The 11,571-nt window shown below is 40.5% G+C and overlaps 1 long non-coding RNA gene across 1 annotated transcript in view; it reads left to right on the top strand.

The window, feature by feature from the left end:
* The first annotated feature begins 1,623 nt into the window (after positions 1-1,623).
* The window catches only part of LOC115433801 (uncharacterized), an 18,138-nt gene continuing 8,190 nt past the window's right edge, over positions 1,624-11,571 (top strand). The window contains exons 1-2 of the long non-coding RNA XR_003937426.1: positions 1,624-1,731; positions 11,233-11,238. This is a non-coding gene — a long non-coding RNA (uncharacterized LOC115433801). The remainder of the gene's footprint in view (positions 1,732-11,232; positions 11,239-11,571) is intronic.

The raw sequence follows: 11,571 nt of genomic DNA, 5'->3' as shown, positions 1-11,571 counted from the left end.
CAGATTTTTGATGTTTCATAAGTGTATAATTTCAGATCGTCTTCCCTGCACTTTATTGTTGTATTTGCTGTTGTCAGCTGTGGAAGTTCACCATGGAGGGATCAGTAAAGTCTCGTCTTGTCTTATCTTGTCTTATCTTATCTTGCCTCTCCTCCTTTCTTTGTCTGTAGGCTGTCATTTGTCCAGGTCATGGTTCTTCTCGGTTCAGCTGGTCTGCTTCAGCTCTTTTGAAAATGTTTCGTCTCTCTCCATCTCTTGGATGAGAGTCCAAACATTTCCTAAACAGCTGAACCAGTCCTCCTGTCTTTGTGTCTCTGCTCACATCCAGGTGGGGTCAGGTTGGTGGGACAGCCGAGCCGCTGTGCTGGTACTTTGGAGATCCAACACCAGAGACAGTGGAGACCAGTAGGAGACCCTGATAAACTCTGGGACCTGAAGTCTGGATCTGCTGTGTGTCAGTATCTGGACTGTGGATCAGCTGTTTCAGTCAACACAACAGATGATTCTTCATCCAGATCTGTGTGGGTGGTCTCAGTTCCTTGTGTAAAGCTGACATCTGGACCGATGGACTGTGTTGAACTAGAGAATCCCTATTATCTCTCCTCTGCTGTGGACGTGGTGTGTTCAGGTACAAACGGACACAAACTGTCTGAACTGAATTCTCAGTGACCAGATGGTTCTGACTCTGACGTTTAAAGTTTCATCTAATGAATCTGTTCATTTCATCAGTTGATTATTTTGTCTCAGTTCATTTTTTTTCTGTCAAATGTGTCAAAGTTTGACCTTTGACCTTTGGAACGTCCAGATCCCAAATGAACGTCTTCATTTGGACCAGATGAGGCTGAAAACACAAACAGATTTCCCATTCGTCTCATTTAGGACAAAAGGACCAAATGTTGACATGTGAGACTGTAAAAGCACCACATGTGTGTCCTTTTTTTACCCATAATGCCTTTGAAGGTCAGCTGTGCTCTAAATGACCCATTCCTCATGTTTTCATGGGTCAGTGTTCATCCCATCCCAAACTCCTGTGGATCAGATCCATCTGTGTCTCTGAGGAGGATGGATTCTCTGACTGCTTGTTTGTGCTCATGTGTGCTGCTTGGTCCAATCATGTCTCTGTGTGTGGACAGATCTGCTGCCTCAGCCCAACATCTCCCTGTCTGACGGGGTCTTTGAGGTCTACCGGCAGGGGTTCCGGGTGCTGGTGTTCTCCGACTTCACCGTCACCTGCTCCGTCCGACCACAGTACCCAGGAGGCTCCTTCCAGCTGATCTCCGACACCGAGAAGCCGCTGAACCTCACCCTGCCGGCTGTCAATCACTCCGCCCACTTCCTGTTGTCCTCCATGGGCTACGCCCACCGAGGGAACTACACATGTGTTTATCACGTGGACGTTTATAACCACAGCTTCTCGTCGTCTCAGAGCCCCGCCCTCTATCTCACTGTGGGAGGTAACAAACACACACGAAACACCCACAATGCATTTGGGTCAAATCTGATTGGTTTGTGTGTTGGTTCATATTCCACATTAAATGTGACTTCTGTCAGTTTAGAGTGTGAACTGAATGTGGCCATGAAGTGACCCACATGGACTAAAGAGGTCCTGAAGTGACCCACATGGACTAAAGAGGTCCTGAAGTGACCCACATGGACTAAAGAGGTCCTGAAGTGACCCACATGCACTAAAGAGGTCCTGATGGAATACCAGACCATGCAGACACACTCTGTGTTAACAGAAGGAAATATGGTTTTCCTCCGCTCCGACCAACAACTGGGATGTTTGTCGCATTTCAATGACAGGAAGGTCAGGTAAATGCGACCTGGACGTTCAGACTGAAGTCACATTGGAAAATATCAGATCTGGATCAGATTTAGGACCACATATGACAGTGGTCCGGGTCAGATTTAGGACCACATATGACAGTGGTCTGGGTCAGATTTAGGACCACATATGACAGTGGTCTGGGTCAGATTTAGGACCACATATGACAGTGGTCCAGGTCAGATTTAGGACCACATATGACAGTGGTCTGGGTCAGATTTAGGACCACATATGACAGTGGTCCGGGTCAGATTTAGGACCACATATGACAGTGGTCCGGGTCAGATTAGTGCTGTTCAGACTGTGTGTACCAGATCAGATCCAGGTCACATATGGACACATTTCCCTTAGACTCAAATGTGACTTCAGTCTGAACTCAGACTCAGAATCCCACTGAGCTCAGCACAAACATCCTCAGGATGTAAATCTGTCCCATTGGTGCAGATCTTCTTCAGACTGAATACACTGGTCTACAATTATGACCCCGCCCCCAAAGGGGAGGCGAGGGCTGTTGTTTTTGGTTCAGTTTGTTTGTTTGTTTACACTTTAGCAGTAAATCTATTGGTTGAATTCAGACCTAATTAGGTTTATAGAAAACCACTGACCCAGAATAAATGGGATTAAACTTTGGGAACAGTAGGTCAAAGTTCACATTTTTTAAAATCGTTTTTTGTTCTATTTACTTATAATGGGTGACTTTTAAAATGTCTGTAAAACCATTAATTTTGTTTCAGTTTACTTCAAACTTGGCACAAATATAGAGGTGATTGTTCTCCATCACTCTGACATAAAGCTGAGACATACTTATGTATTTTTTCACATTTTGGGTGAATTATTTTCATCCCCCCCGCCCCCCCCATTTCCCCGACATTGTGGTACTCTGCCATTATAAAGTGTCAGGAAATCAAATTAATTAAAAAAAAAAAAAAAAAATTCATCAAAAATGTGTAATTTCTAATAAACTTATTCTGAAAAACCAAATGAACTTTGCCATTGAGGAAGTGATTAAAGGTGCTGTGGGTTAAAATGTTGAGCTTCGAGTCTGTGACCTGGAAATAACATCAAGGAAATAATATCAAAACGGTCAAAAGTCATTTATTTATTCAACTTCATGAACATTATCACGGCACCAGGGTGTAGAATAAGATCCAATAGGTGCGAGGGGGCGGGGTTTGTTGGGCCTGACACCACTGGGTTTGAAATGATCTGCCTCAGATTAAATGTGTTCAATGTTCCAGATCTGAATCAGATTTACCGTTAAACTAATGACCACAGCGTTGGTTTATTTATCCAACAGGTGTGTACATGTTCCACTGGTAGAACCTGTCCAGTCCATGTGTTGTCATGTGCAGACAGTGTTTACAGTCGGTCTGACACTAATATTCATCTGGACTTAAACCCATTCTCTGCTTAATTTTCCATTTTCCCATTTGGAGCCCAGACCTGATTGTTGTCGTTGTGTTTCAGACTTGGTGACAAACCTGATCATCAGGGTGGTCGTGGTCCCCTTCCTCCTGATCATGGGGACCATCTCTCTCTTCTTCTACTGTCGGGTCAGTTCACTCCTTTATTCAACTCACGAACACACTTCAATGCTGACATGGGACCAGGGGTGGACACTGTTCATCCACCAGCAGGTCACTGTCCACAACTATTGGATCCATTCAATTATTAATTGTCAGTTAATTGTCCTTTTCCACGGTGGGATTTGTAATGTCCACAGAAGGGGGCGCCACCACCCAAACTAGGCTGTCCTGGACTGCCTCGAACTAAACTAGACTGTCCACACCTGTCCACTTGTCCACACCTGTGGTTTGTCCACGCTGTGGCTGGGGTATCTGGTCTTTGAACCGGATCATGGTGTTGATGAGTTTGAATGTCTTTATGGACATGGTGGTGGAGACAAACACAGACCGGCCCGTCTGTTTGTGGGAGCCGTGCTGGATTTAGTAAATCCACCTCCCGTCTGTTCCAGCAGGAAAATCCCAGACAAACAAACACTGAGACTGAACGTCTGTGCGCTTTCAGAGCCGTCCCATGTCAGCATTATTTCACTGATCAGCTGATTGGATTCAGTGTTTGAGTGGATTTGACATGGACTGGACATGGACTGGACATGGACTGGACATGGACTCACACACACACACGAGTGACAGCAGCACATGATGATGACATGTTTGTTCCAGGCCAGTGGGGGGCGCTGCAGAGTGAAGGCATGCAACACACCATGAGATACACAGACACAGTCTACGTCCACACTGATGTCCACAGCAACGTCCACTTCAACGTCCAACTTCAACGTCCACGCCCACATCCACGTCCACCCTGCAGAATAGTTGTGTGTGTGTGTTGTTTGTGTCCCAGTTCTGGTCCTGGAGTCCTGGTCCAGTCTGAATGTTCAGTGTGTTTGTGTTTGAGCTGGTTCTTCTTGGACTTGGACTCAGACCTGGGTTTGGGTTCAGGTTCTTGGACTTGGACTCAGACCTGTTCAGTCCTGGGTTAGGGTTCAGGTTCTTGGACTTGGACTCAGACCTGTTCAGTCCTGACTCAAAGGACAGCACAGCAGCTGTTCAACACTTCGGTTCATGCTCACACATGAACTCTGCTCTGAAAGCAGCTGCAAACACATGGATGAATTCAACACTTCCACAGGACTGGTCCTTTATGCCACCTTTCCACTATGTGGAACCGGCTTGACTTGACTCTGGTACCAGGTCCTATTCCAGACCGTTTCCATTACAGGATACCACCCACTTTACAGTACCTGGTTGTCATAGCGATGCAGTGCGTTACTTCTGTGTCATCTGCTCAGAGTGGCTGATAAACTCACTCGTTGTGTTTTGTCTCGTCAAACTCATGCTGAATTGTTACATCGGCCACCACAGACTGGACCTCCTGGACCCACCACGGTGTAGTTTTACAGACTGGACCTCCTGGACCCACCATGCTGTAGTTTTACAGACTGGACCTCCTGGACCCACCATGCTGTAGTTTTACAGTTTACTGTCATCATGTGGATTCACCCACAGACAGATTCACTGTCAGCTTCTGCATCTGTGTTTGTAAAAGGGCGGGTCACACAGACAGCTCTGACCAGTCAGTGGTCTGCAGTGTTTACACGTCACCTTTTAGTATCTGGTCCTCAGTCCTGGAACCTCAGCAGAGGTGATACCAAAAAACTAGTACCAGGTACCAGATTAAAGGTCCTTCTTTGTAATGGAAACGCAAAAAGGCCGAGTCAAGTCAGTCCCATGTAGTGGAAATGCGGCATTAGTTTAACACCAGAGTTCTTCTAGAGTTTGGAGTTACCTCCACCAAAGAGGTTATGTTTTTGCCAGGGTCTGTTTGTTTGTTTGTTTGTTTGTCTGTTTGTTTGTTCGCAAGATAACTCAAAAAGTTATGGATGGATTTTCATGAAATTTTCAGGAAATGATACTGGCAAAAGGAACAGATGATTAAATTATGAGTGCTTTTCTAGTTTTTATTCAGTCTGTCTCTGTGCTTTTCTGTCAGTCTGTCCTGTGTTTGTGTGTCTATCGTGTACATACAGTCTACTGTTGAACTGTGATCTGAGCCGACAGCCAAGGTTCGAATAGTTTTGGATTTTTCATTATAGTTTAGTTTTATTTAGTTTTGACTTTTTTTTCTCTAATTCAGTTAGTTTTCATTAGTTTTTAGAGCAGGTTTGCTAATTTTTATTAGTTTTCATTTTTTTCTAAATGCTTAGTTTTAGTTTAGGTTTTTTTTTTTATTTCTTTTCTCTTCTTCTCTGTCGTCGTATTCAAATAAATCTCAGACAGGACTCTGCTGCTTTCTCCCAACTTTAGTCTGCATGTTTCCAGGTAGAGTGGGGACCAGAAGACGACTGGAAACCACAAGTGACGGACCGTTAAATATCATACTGTGCCAGCAGATAAAATTGCTAGAGCGAAATAAATCGCATTCATATCAATCCGACATTGACAAAAACGAAAACGAAGGGAATTTTATCCATAATTTTTATACGTTTTAGTTAGTTTTGTGAACACACAATACAGTTTCAGTTAGTTATCTTTTTTTTTTCTTTTTATAATAGTTTTTATTTATTCCAGTTAATGAAAATGTTAATGATAACAGCCTTGCCTACAGCTCAGTCTCTGCTGTACTAAAGCTTCTCCACTGTGGCTCGAGGCCCTAAAGTCAAAGCAGGTTCAGTGCTTCAGGATGTGACGTCACTTGTATTTGACAGATGTACGGGATGCTGGCCGTTGCCATGGAAACCCCAGCCTTTGTCCCACCTGCTGACGTGTCTGCTAAACCTGTCAGGTTTCATTTTTATCTCTGTACATATTTAAGGTATTTGTCCGGACTTCTTGTATGATTTTTTTTTTTTTTTTATCGCTGCCTTAGTTTGGTTCTTGTTTTCCTGTGAAGCAGACTGAAGCTCAGATGAAGACAGCAGTCTGAGTTTTGGATGGACACATTTACAACATGTATCAGTGATGACATTCCCTGTGATACTTTTCCTTCTGTAATGCTCCGTGTGTCCATATATGGTCCTTTGACTCCGTCTGTTCATTATTATTCTGACTTGTATTTACTCCTCCTGGTTCATGTCCAGTTAACAGTTCTGTTAAAGTGTGTGTGTGAACAGCTGTGGCTGATTCATTACAGCTGTAACAGGTTTCATCACTTCCATATAGAATATATTGTTAATATAGGTAATATGTTTTTTTAGGGTGCCTATTGTCATTGCGGGGGGGGGGGGGGGGGGGGGGGGGCGACTACAGCAGGATACTAGCCATGTTGGCTAAAGCTGCCCTTTTTACTGTTATGGATACAGTTCATTAATTGGGATTGTCCACAATAGAATAAACTAATGAATGACAGGTGGTTCCAGACACAAGCCCCGCCCCTCGCACGTATTGTATCTTATGCTACGTTCGAGGCTGGTTTTTGAGCCCGTAAATCACGACTTTACACACGCAGACACAAGCGTCAAACCCACACAGATAAAAATAGGTTTCTTTATTCTGAATCAGAGACAAATTGCTTCAAAATGTTTTTGAACAGTGAATCTGTTTTTGGCTGACGACAGCTGCCTTTGTTTGGATTATAAAAAGTAAAAAGGATTATTTTTTTATTCCTCAGACAACACAAACAATATCATTACCTCATAAACATTCAGTTGTGACTCTGCCTTAAAACAGAAGGCACTCAGTGTGAAGTGAATGCCTCGTTATGTGGAAACATTGAATCTTCAGAAACAAACTTATACATCTCAGTTCAATGTTATGTTGCACAAAAATCTGCAAGACAAAAACTGGCAAATTTCTTTGTGGCTGCGAATAAAAGGAAAACATACATTCTGTCTTATGTTCAGTTAACAAAAAAAAACAACAAAGTTAAAGTAAATAATAGTTTGTAAAAGGCTAAACAATACAAGCATGCTAACAGTTTGGTATAATGCCCTCTTATCCATTCTCAGATAATCTGACAAGTTTAAAACCAAGAAATTATACACCATGAGTTTGAATACGAGCAAAATACAGCAGGTTCATTCTGTACAGAATAATAATAATGAGACTACATCTGCTTGAACACACACCGTGACCTTAAGAAACAGCTGTTCGTGTAAATACAGAGTGTCCGAACACGCCGTTGGAGAAACACTGTGGGGCGTCAGACTGAACACACCGACCGTTCAGAACACATGTTCTGCTGTGAGAAAAGTGAATACAGACATTTTCTGGTCAGTTCAGATTATTTTCGCTGCTGCTCTCCTTCGTACAGACGGCAGGTTTGTGTGGAATTCTGCAGTTTGTCGATACAGACTCAATTCTTTTCTCAAACTTCAAACTCCATAAGGTTTAGAGTTACAAGGATTAGAAGAGTAACGGTCCGAATATTTGTCCCAAAAACGTACAGATGCTTTGATCATGTGGTGTTTTTACTGCATGTGCATATCACACACAATGAATGGAACAGCAAGAAAATGAAACACGATCAAAAAAGATGTAAGGAGATGAAAGTAACGCAAAAGAAAAAACACAACCTTACAAAAACGCTTAAAAGACACAAAGGTTCATACACTTTATTTCCCCTAAGTAATTTACACCCTACCTAGCATTAGCATTAGCATTAGCATTAGCATTAGTGATGAGGACATTAGGAACAGTGAGCTGCTATTGGAGGTGCTCAAATCTGGATCTTTATCAGTACTGTTATCAGATGGAACGGACACAAGAATGAATGTGTATTTTTCTGTTTTTAATGGAAAACCAGAGGAAACAGGAGGGAAACTCAGTGTAGAAAGACTCTGATCCGGTCTCCAACAATTTTACCCCCAAATTATTTTTGTACTTACAGTAATTATACTTTCCTCTTTTTCTTTTGCTCAGACAAAGTATGGTTTTTTTTTTCTCCACTTGACACAGTTCAGTTTAATACCATCACATATTCTGCTGTGAAATCCACAGAGAAACCACTACCAAATTACTTGTTCATTTCTTGCGCTGTAAATAAAACCCACTCATTGGACTTCCTTGTTTCAATTTAACATAATTTCAACGTTTTCTTGTTTCAGTTCCATAATTTAATCATTTCTTGTTGGAGTTTAATATCGTTAACTGTTGTCAGTAGTTCAACAGTGTCCGCTCCATGTGCAGGTGTAAAAGGAGCTTCTGTTTCAAAGGCTCCGGTCCTACACCGGGAACCCACTGGGCCAAAACCATCTGAACAGCCCAGCTCTGCAGACACTGGTCCAGACCCTGGAAAAGACGCCCGCTTGGTTCGATAAGGTCACTGAGCATTTTCTTCAAAAGGAACGGAGGTTTAACCCTTTCATGTATGATTTATGAGAACCTTAATCAAGATTTTTTTCCCTGAGTGTTTTTAGTTAGCTTTAGGCATGAAAAAAATAATGGGACTGAAATTTTTTCATGAACCTGTTTTTCAGGGAGTTACAAAAATGTCCACTTAGCAGGACACCATTTAATTATTGAAATCTTTGAAGCAAAGAAACACGTATTTACTGATATCACTGGTCTTCAATTTTTTTTAGAAATGATTTGCTTCAGACATTAAATGTGCTAAATATTACGTATTTTAATAAGATTAATTGGAAAATAAATGACAAAAGTGCTGGTTTGCTGATGTTTTCAAGGTATATGATTAAGTGTTATTACACATATATGTTGGTTTATGTACATTTATATAATAGTTTTATAAATCTTCCACTAAACAGAACCTGTAAAGTGAATGTATTCTAATGTGCAGACAGTGTTTTGAAGTAGATCTTGTAGCTCTGAGACAAATATTCCTTTTGAGTCAAACCCATTCTCTTGTTAATTCTTGAATTTCACATTTTGACCCAAGGCTGTATCTTGGAAAGTTCAGCCAACCAGCATTTTTGACTTGACTTTTCTTTATCAGTGACTCTCATGTGGTAAAATTTCATTACTTTTATTCTGGAAGCATTTTCCTTGTAGACCAGTGTATTCTGTGTGAAAACTATGAAATAAAAACATTTTTAATGTCGCTGATCTGATGTTTTCTCACATTTTATGCTAGTTATTATTCACTCAAATAATATGGAAAAAAAACTTTTTGTTAAAAAAAAAAAAAAAAAACCTGTTAATTACAGTCTAATAACAATTAGCAATTGATTTACACCCAAATATGATCAGGTTTATCAAGAACATAAAGTTACAGTAATGGTCTGAATGTCAGTGTATGGGATGGTGCATAAGTGTCCACTGTGTCGGCTGATATGGAACTACAACTACAGAACCTGTGAATATACAAGAGAAGAACTGTCCACTGGAGTGACCACCATGCATGAAAGGGTTAAAGAACTTGACAATTTTTTTGATGTAAGCCGACAGTGAACTTCCCCTGTCTGAAAGACGAGCAGCCGCCACCGGTGTGAAACAACACAAAAGACAAAACAAGAGGAAAACTGCAGAAAGGACATAACAGGATGAAAACCACGTCACAGATGGGACGAAAAGGAAGGTTTTGTACGATTAATCCTTTGGTGGAAAACTCTTCTTAAATAACTGCAGAAATCCGACTGTTGAAAACAATTAAAGGCAATAAATAAATGTGAACTTGATTTTTGTGCATCTTACCCCCCCAAAAAATGTCTGTATCACTTTTTAATGAATCAGTTTGTTCAAACCAAGGTTCTAATAGTTTTGGATTTTTCATCATAGTTCAGTTTTATTTAGTTTTGACTTTTTTTTCTCTAATTCAGTTAGTTTTCATTAGTTTTTACAGCAGGTTTGCTAGTTTTTATTTTCATTTTTTTCTAAATGCTTAGTTTTAGTTTAGTTCTAGTATTAATTTCAGTTTTTTCATATCTTTTCTTCTCTGTTGTCGTATTCAAATAAATCCCAGACAGGACTCTGCTGCTTTAGTCTCCATGTTTCCAGGTAGAGTGGGGACCAGAAGACGACTGGAAACCACAAGTGACGGACGGAGTGAAATAAATCACTTTCGTATCAATCTGACGTTGACAAAGACGAAAGCGAAGGGAATTTTATCCATAATTTTTATACGTTTTAGTTAGTTTTTTAAACACCAAGGTTATTATCGTTAAGGAAAACTAATGAAATGATGAAAACTAGAATTGTAAAAACATTTTCGTTAACTGAAATAAATAAAAACTATAATTAAAAGAAAAAAACTATAACTGAAACTGTATTGTGTGAAAAACTAACTAAAACAGATAAAAATTATGGATAAAATTCCCTTAGTTTTTGTCTTTGTCATTGTCAGATTGATATGAAATCGATTTATTTCGCTCTAGCAATTTTAGCTAGCGGCACCATACGACACTTGACGGTCCGTCACTTCTCGTCACTTGTGGTTTCCAGTCGTCTTCTGGTCCCCACTCTACCTGGAAACATGGAGACTAAAGCAGCAGAGTCCTGTCTGGGAATTATTTGAATACGACGACAGAGAAGAAGAGAAAAGATATAAAGAAACTAAAACTAAACTAAAACTAAGCATTTAGGAAAAAAATAAAAACTAGCAAACCTGCTCTAAAAACGAATTAAAACAAACTGAATTAGAGAAAAAATGTCAAAACTAAATAAAACTAAACTCTAATGAAAATCCAAAACTATTCGAACCTTGACACACACAGTAGTGTTTCAGTTAGTTATTCTTTTTTTCTTTTAATTATACTTTTTGTTTATTTCAGTTAACAAAACTGTTTTTTCACTTCTAGTTTTGGTCATTTGGTTTTCGTTAACGATAATAACTTTAGTTGACAGCAGAACTGTACACAGTGTGTTTGAATCTTCTTCTGGTGCTTGGTGGTAAAAGCAGCAGACGTGGTGAACCCACAGCCTCCACAGTGTTTCCAGCTCAATAATGGAACCTCCACTCCACCCATGACTCTGTTCTATCAGGGACAGAAGCTTTAAGTCCATTATTGGGATCGTTTTTGGCATAAAGTACAAAAAAACAAAGTGCACAGACAGACTACTGTTACAAATAAAATCTGTCACACCAACCACATGTTGCATATTTGACACAAAACCAACTCTTCATATAAAATGAGATGCCCATGTTTAGCTGCTAAAAAAAAGTCCTGACTGAACAAGACTTTTGACCAAACGTACAGTCTTATACTTCAGTCAAATGATGCGTACTGGCAGGTTTCATCAGTCAAATGTCGAGGCCTGTGCAGTACTGTGGCAGTGTACGACATGAGGAGTTCACATGGGTCAGTACGTACAGGATGGAACAAAGCAAAG

Source organism: Sphaeramia orbicularis, chromosome 15 (assembly GCF_902148855.1).
Source record: "Sphaeramia orbicularis chromosome 15, fSphaOr1.1, whole genome shotgun sequence".
NCBI classification, from domain to species: domain Eukaryota; kingdom Metazoa; phylum Chordata; class Actinopteri; order Kurtiformes; family Apogonidae; genus Sphaeramia; species Sphaeramia orbicularis.
The sequence above is the reverse complement of the archived record's forward strand: the minus strand, read 5'-3'. Positions and strand labels throughout refer to the sequence as shown.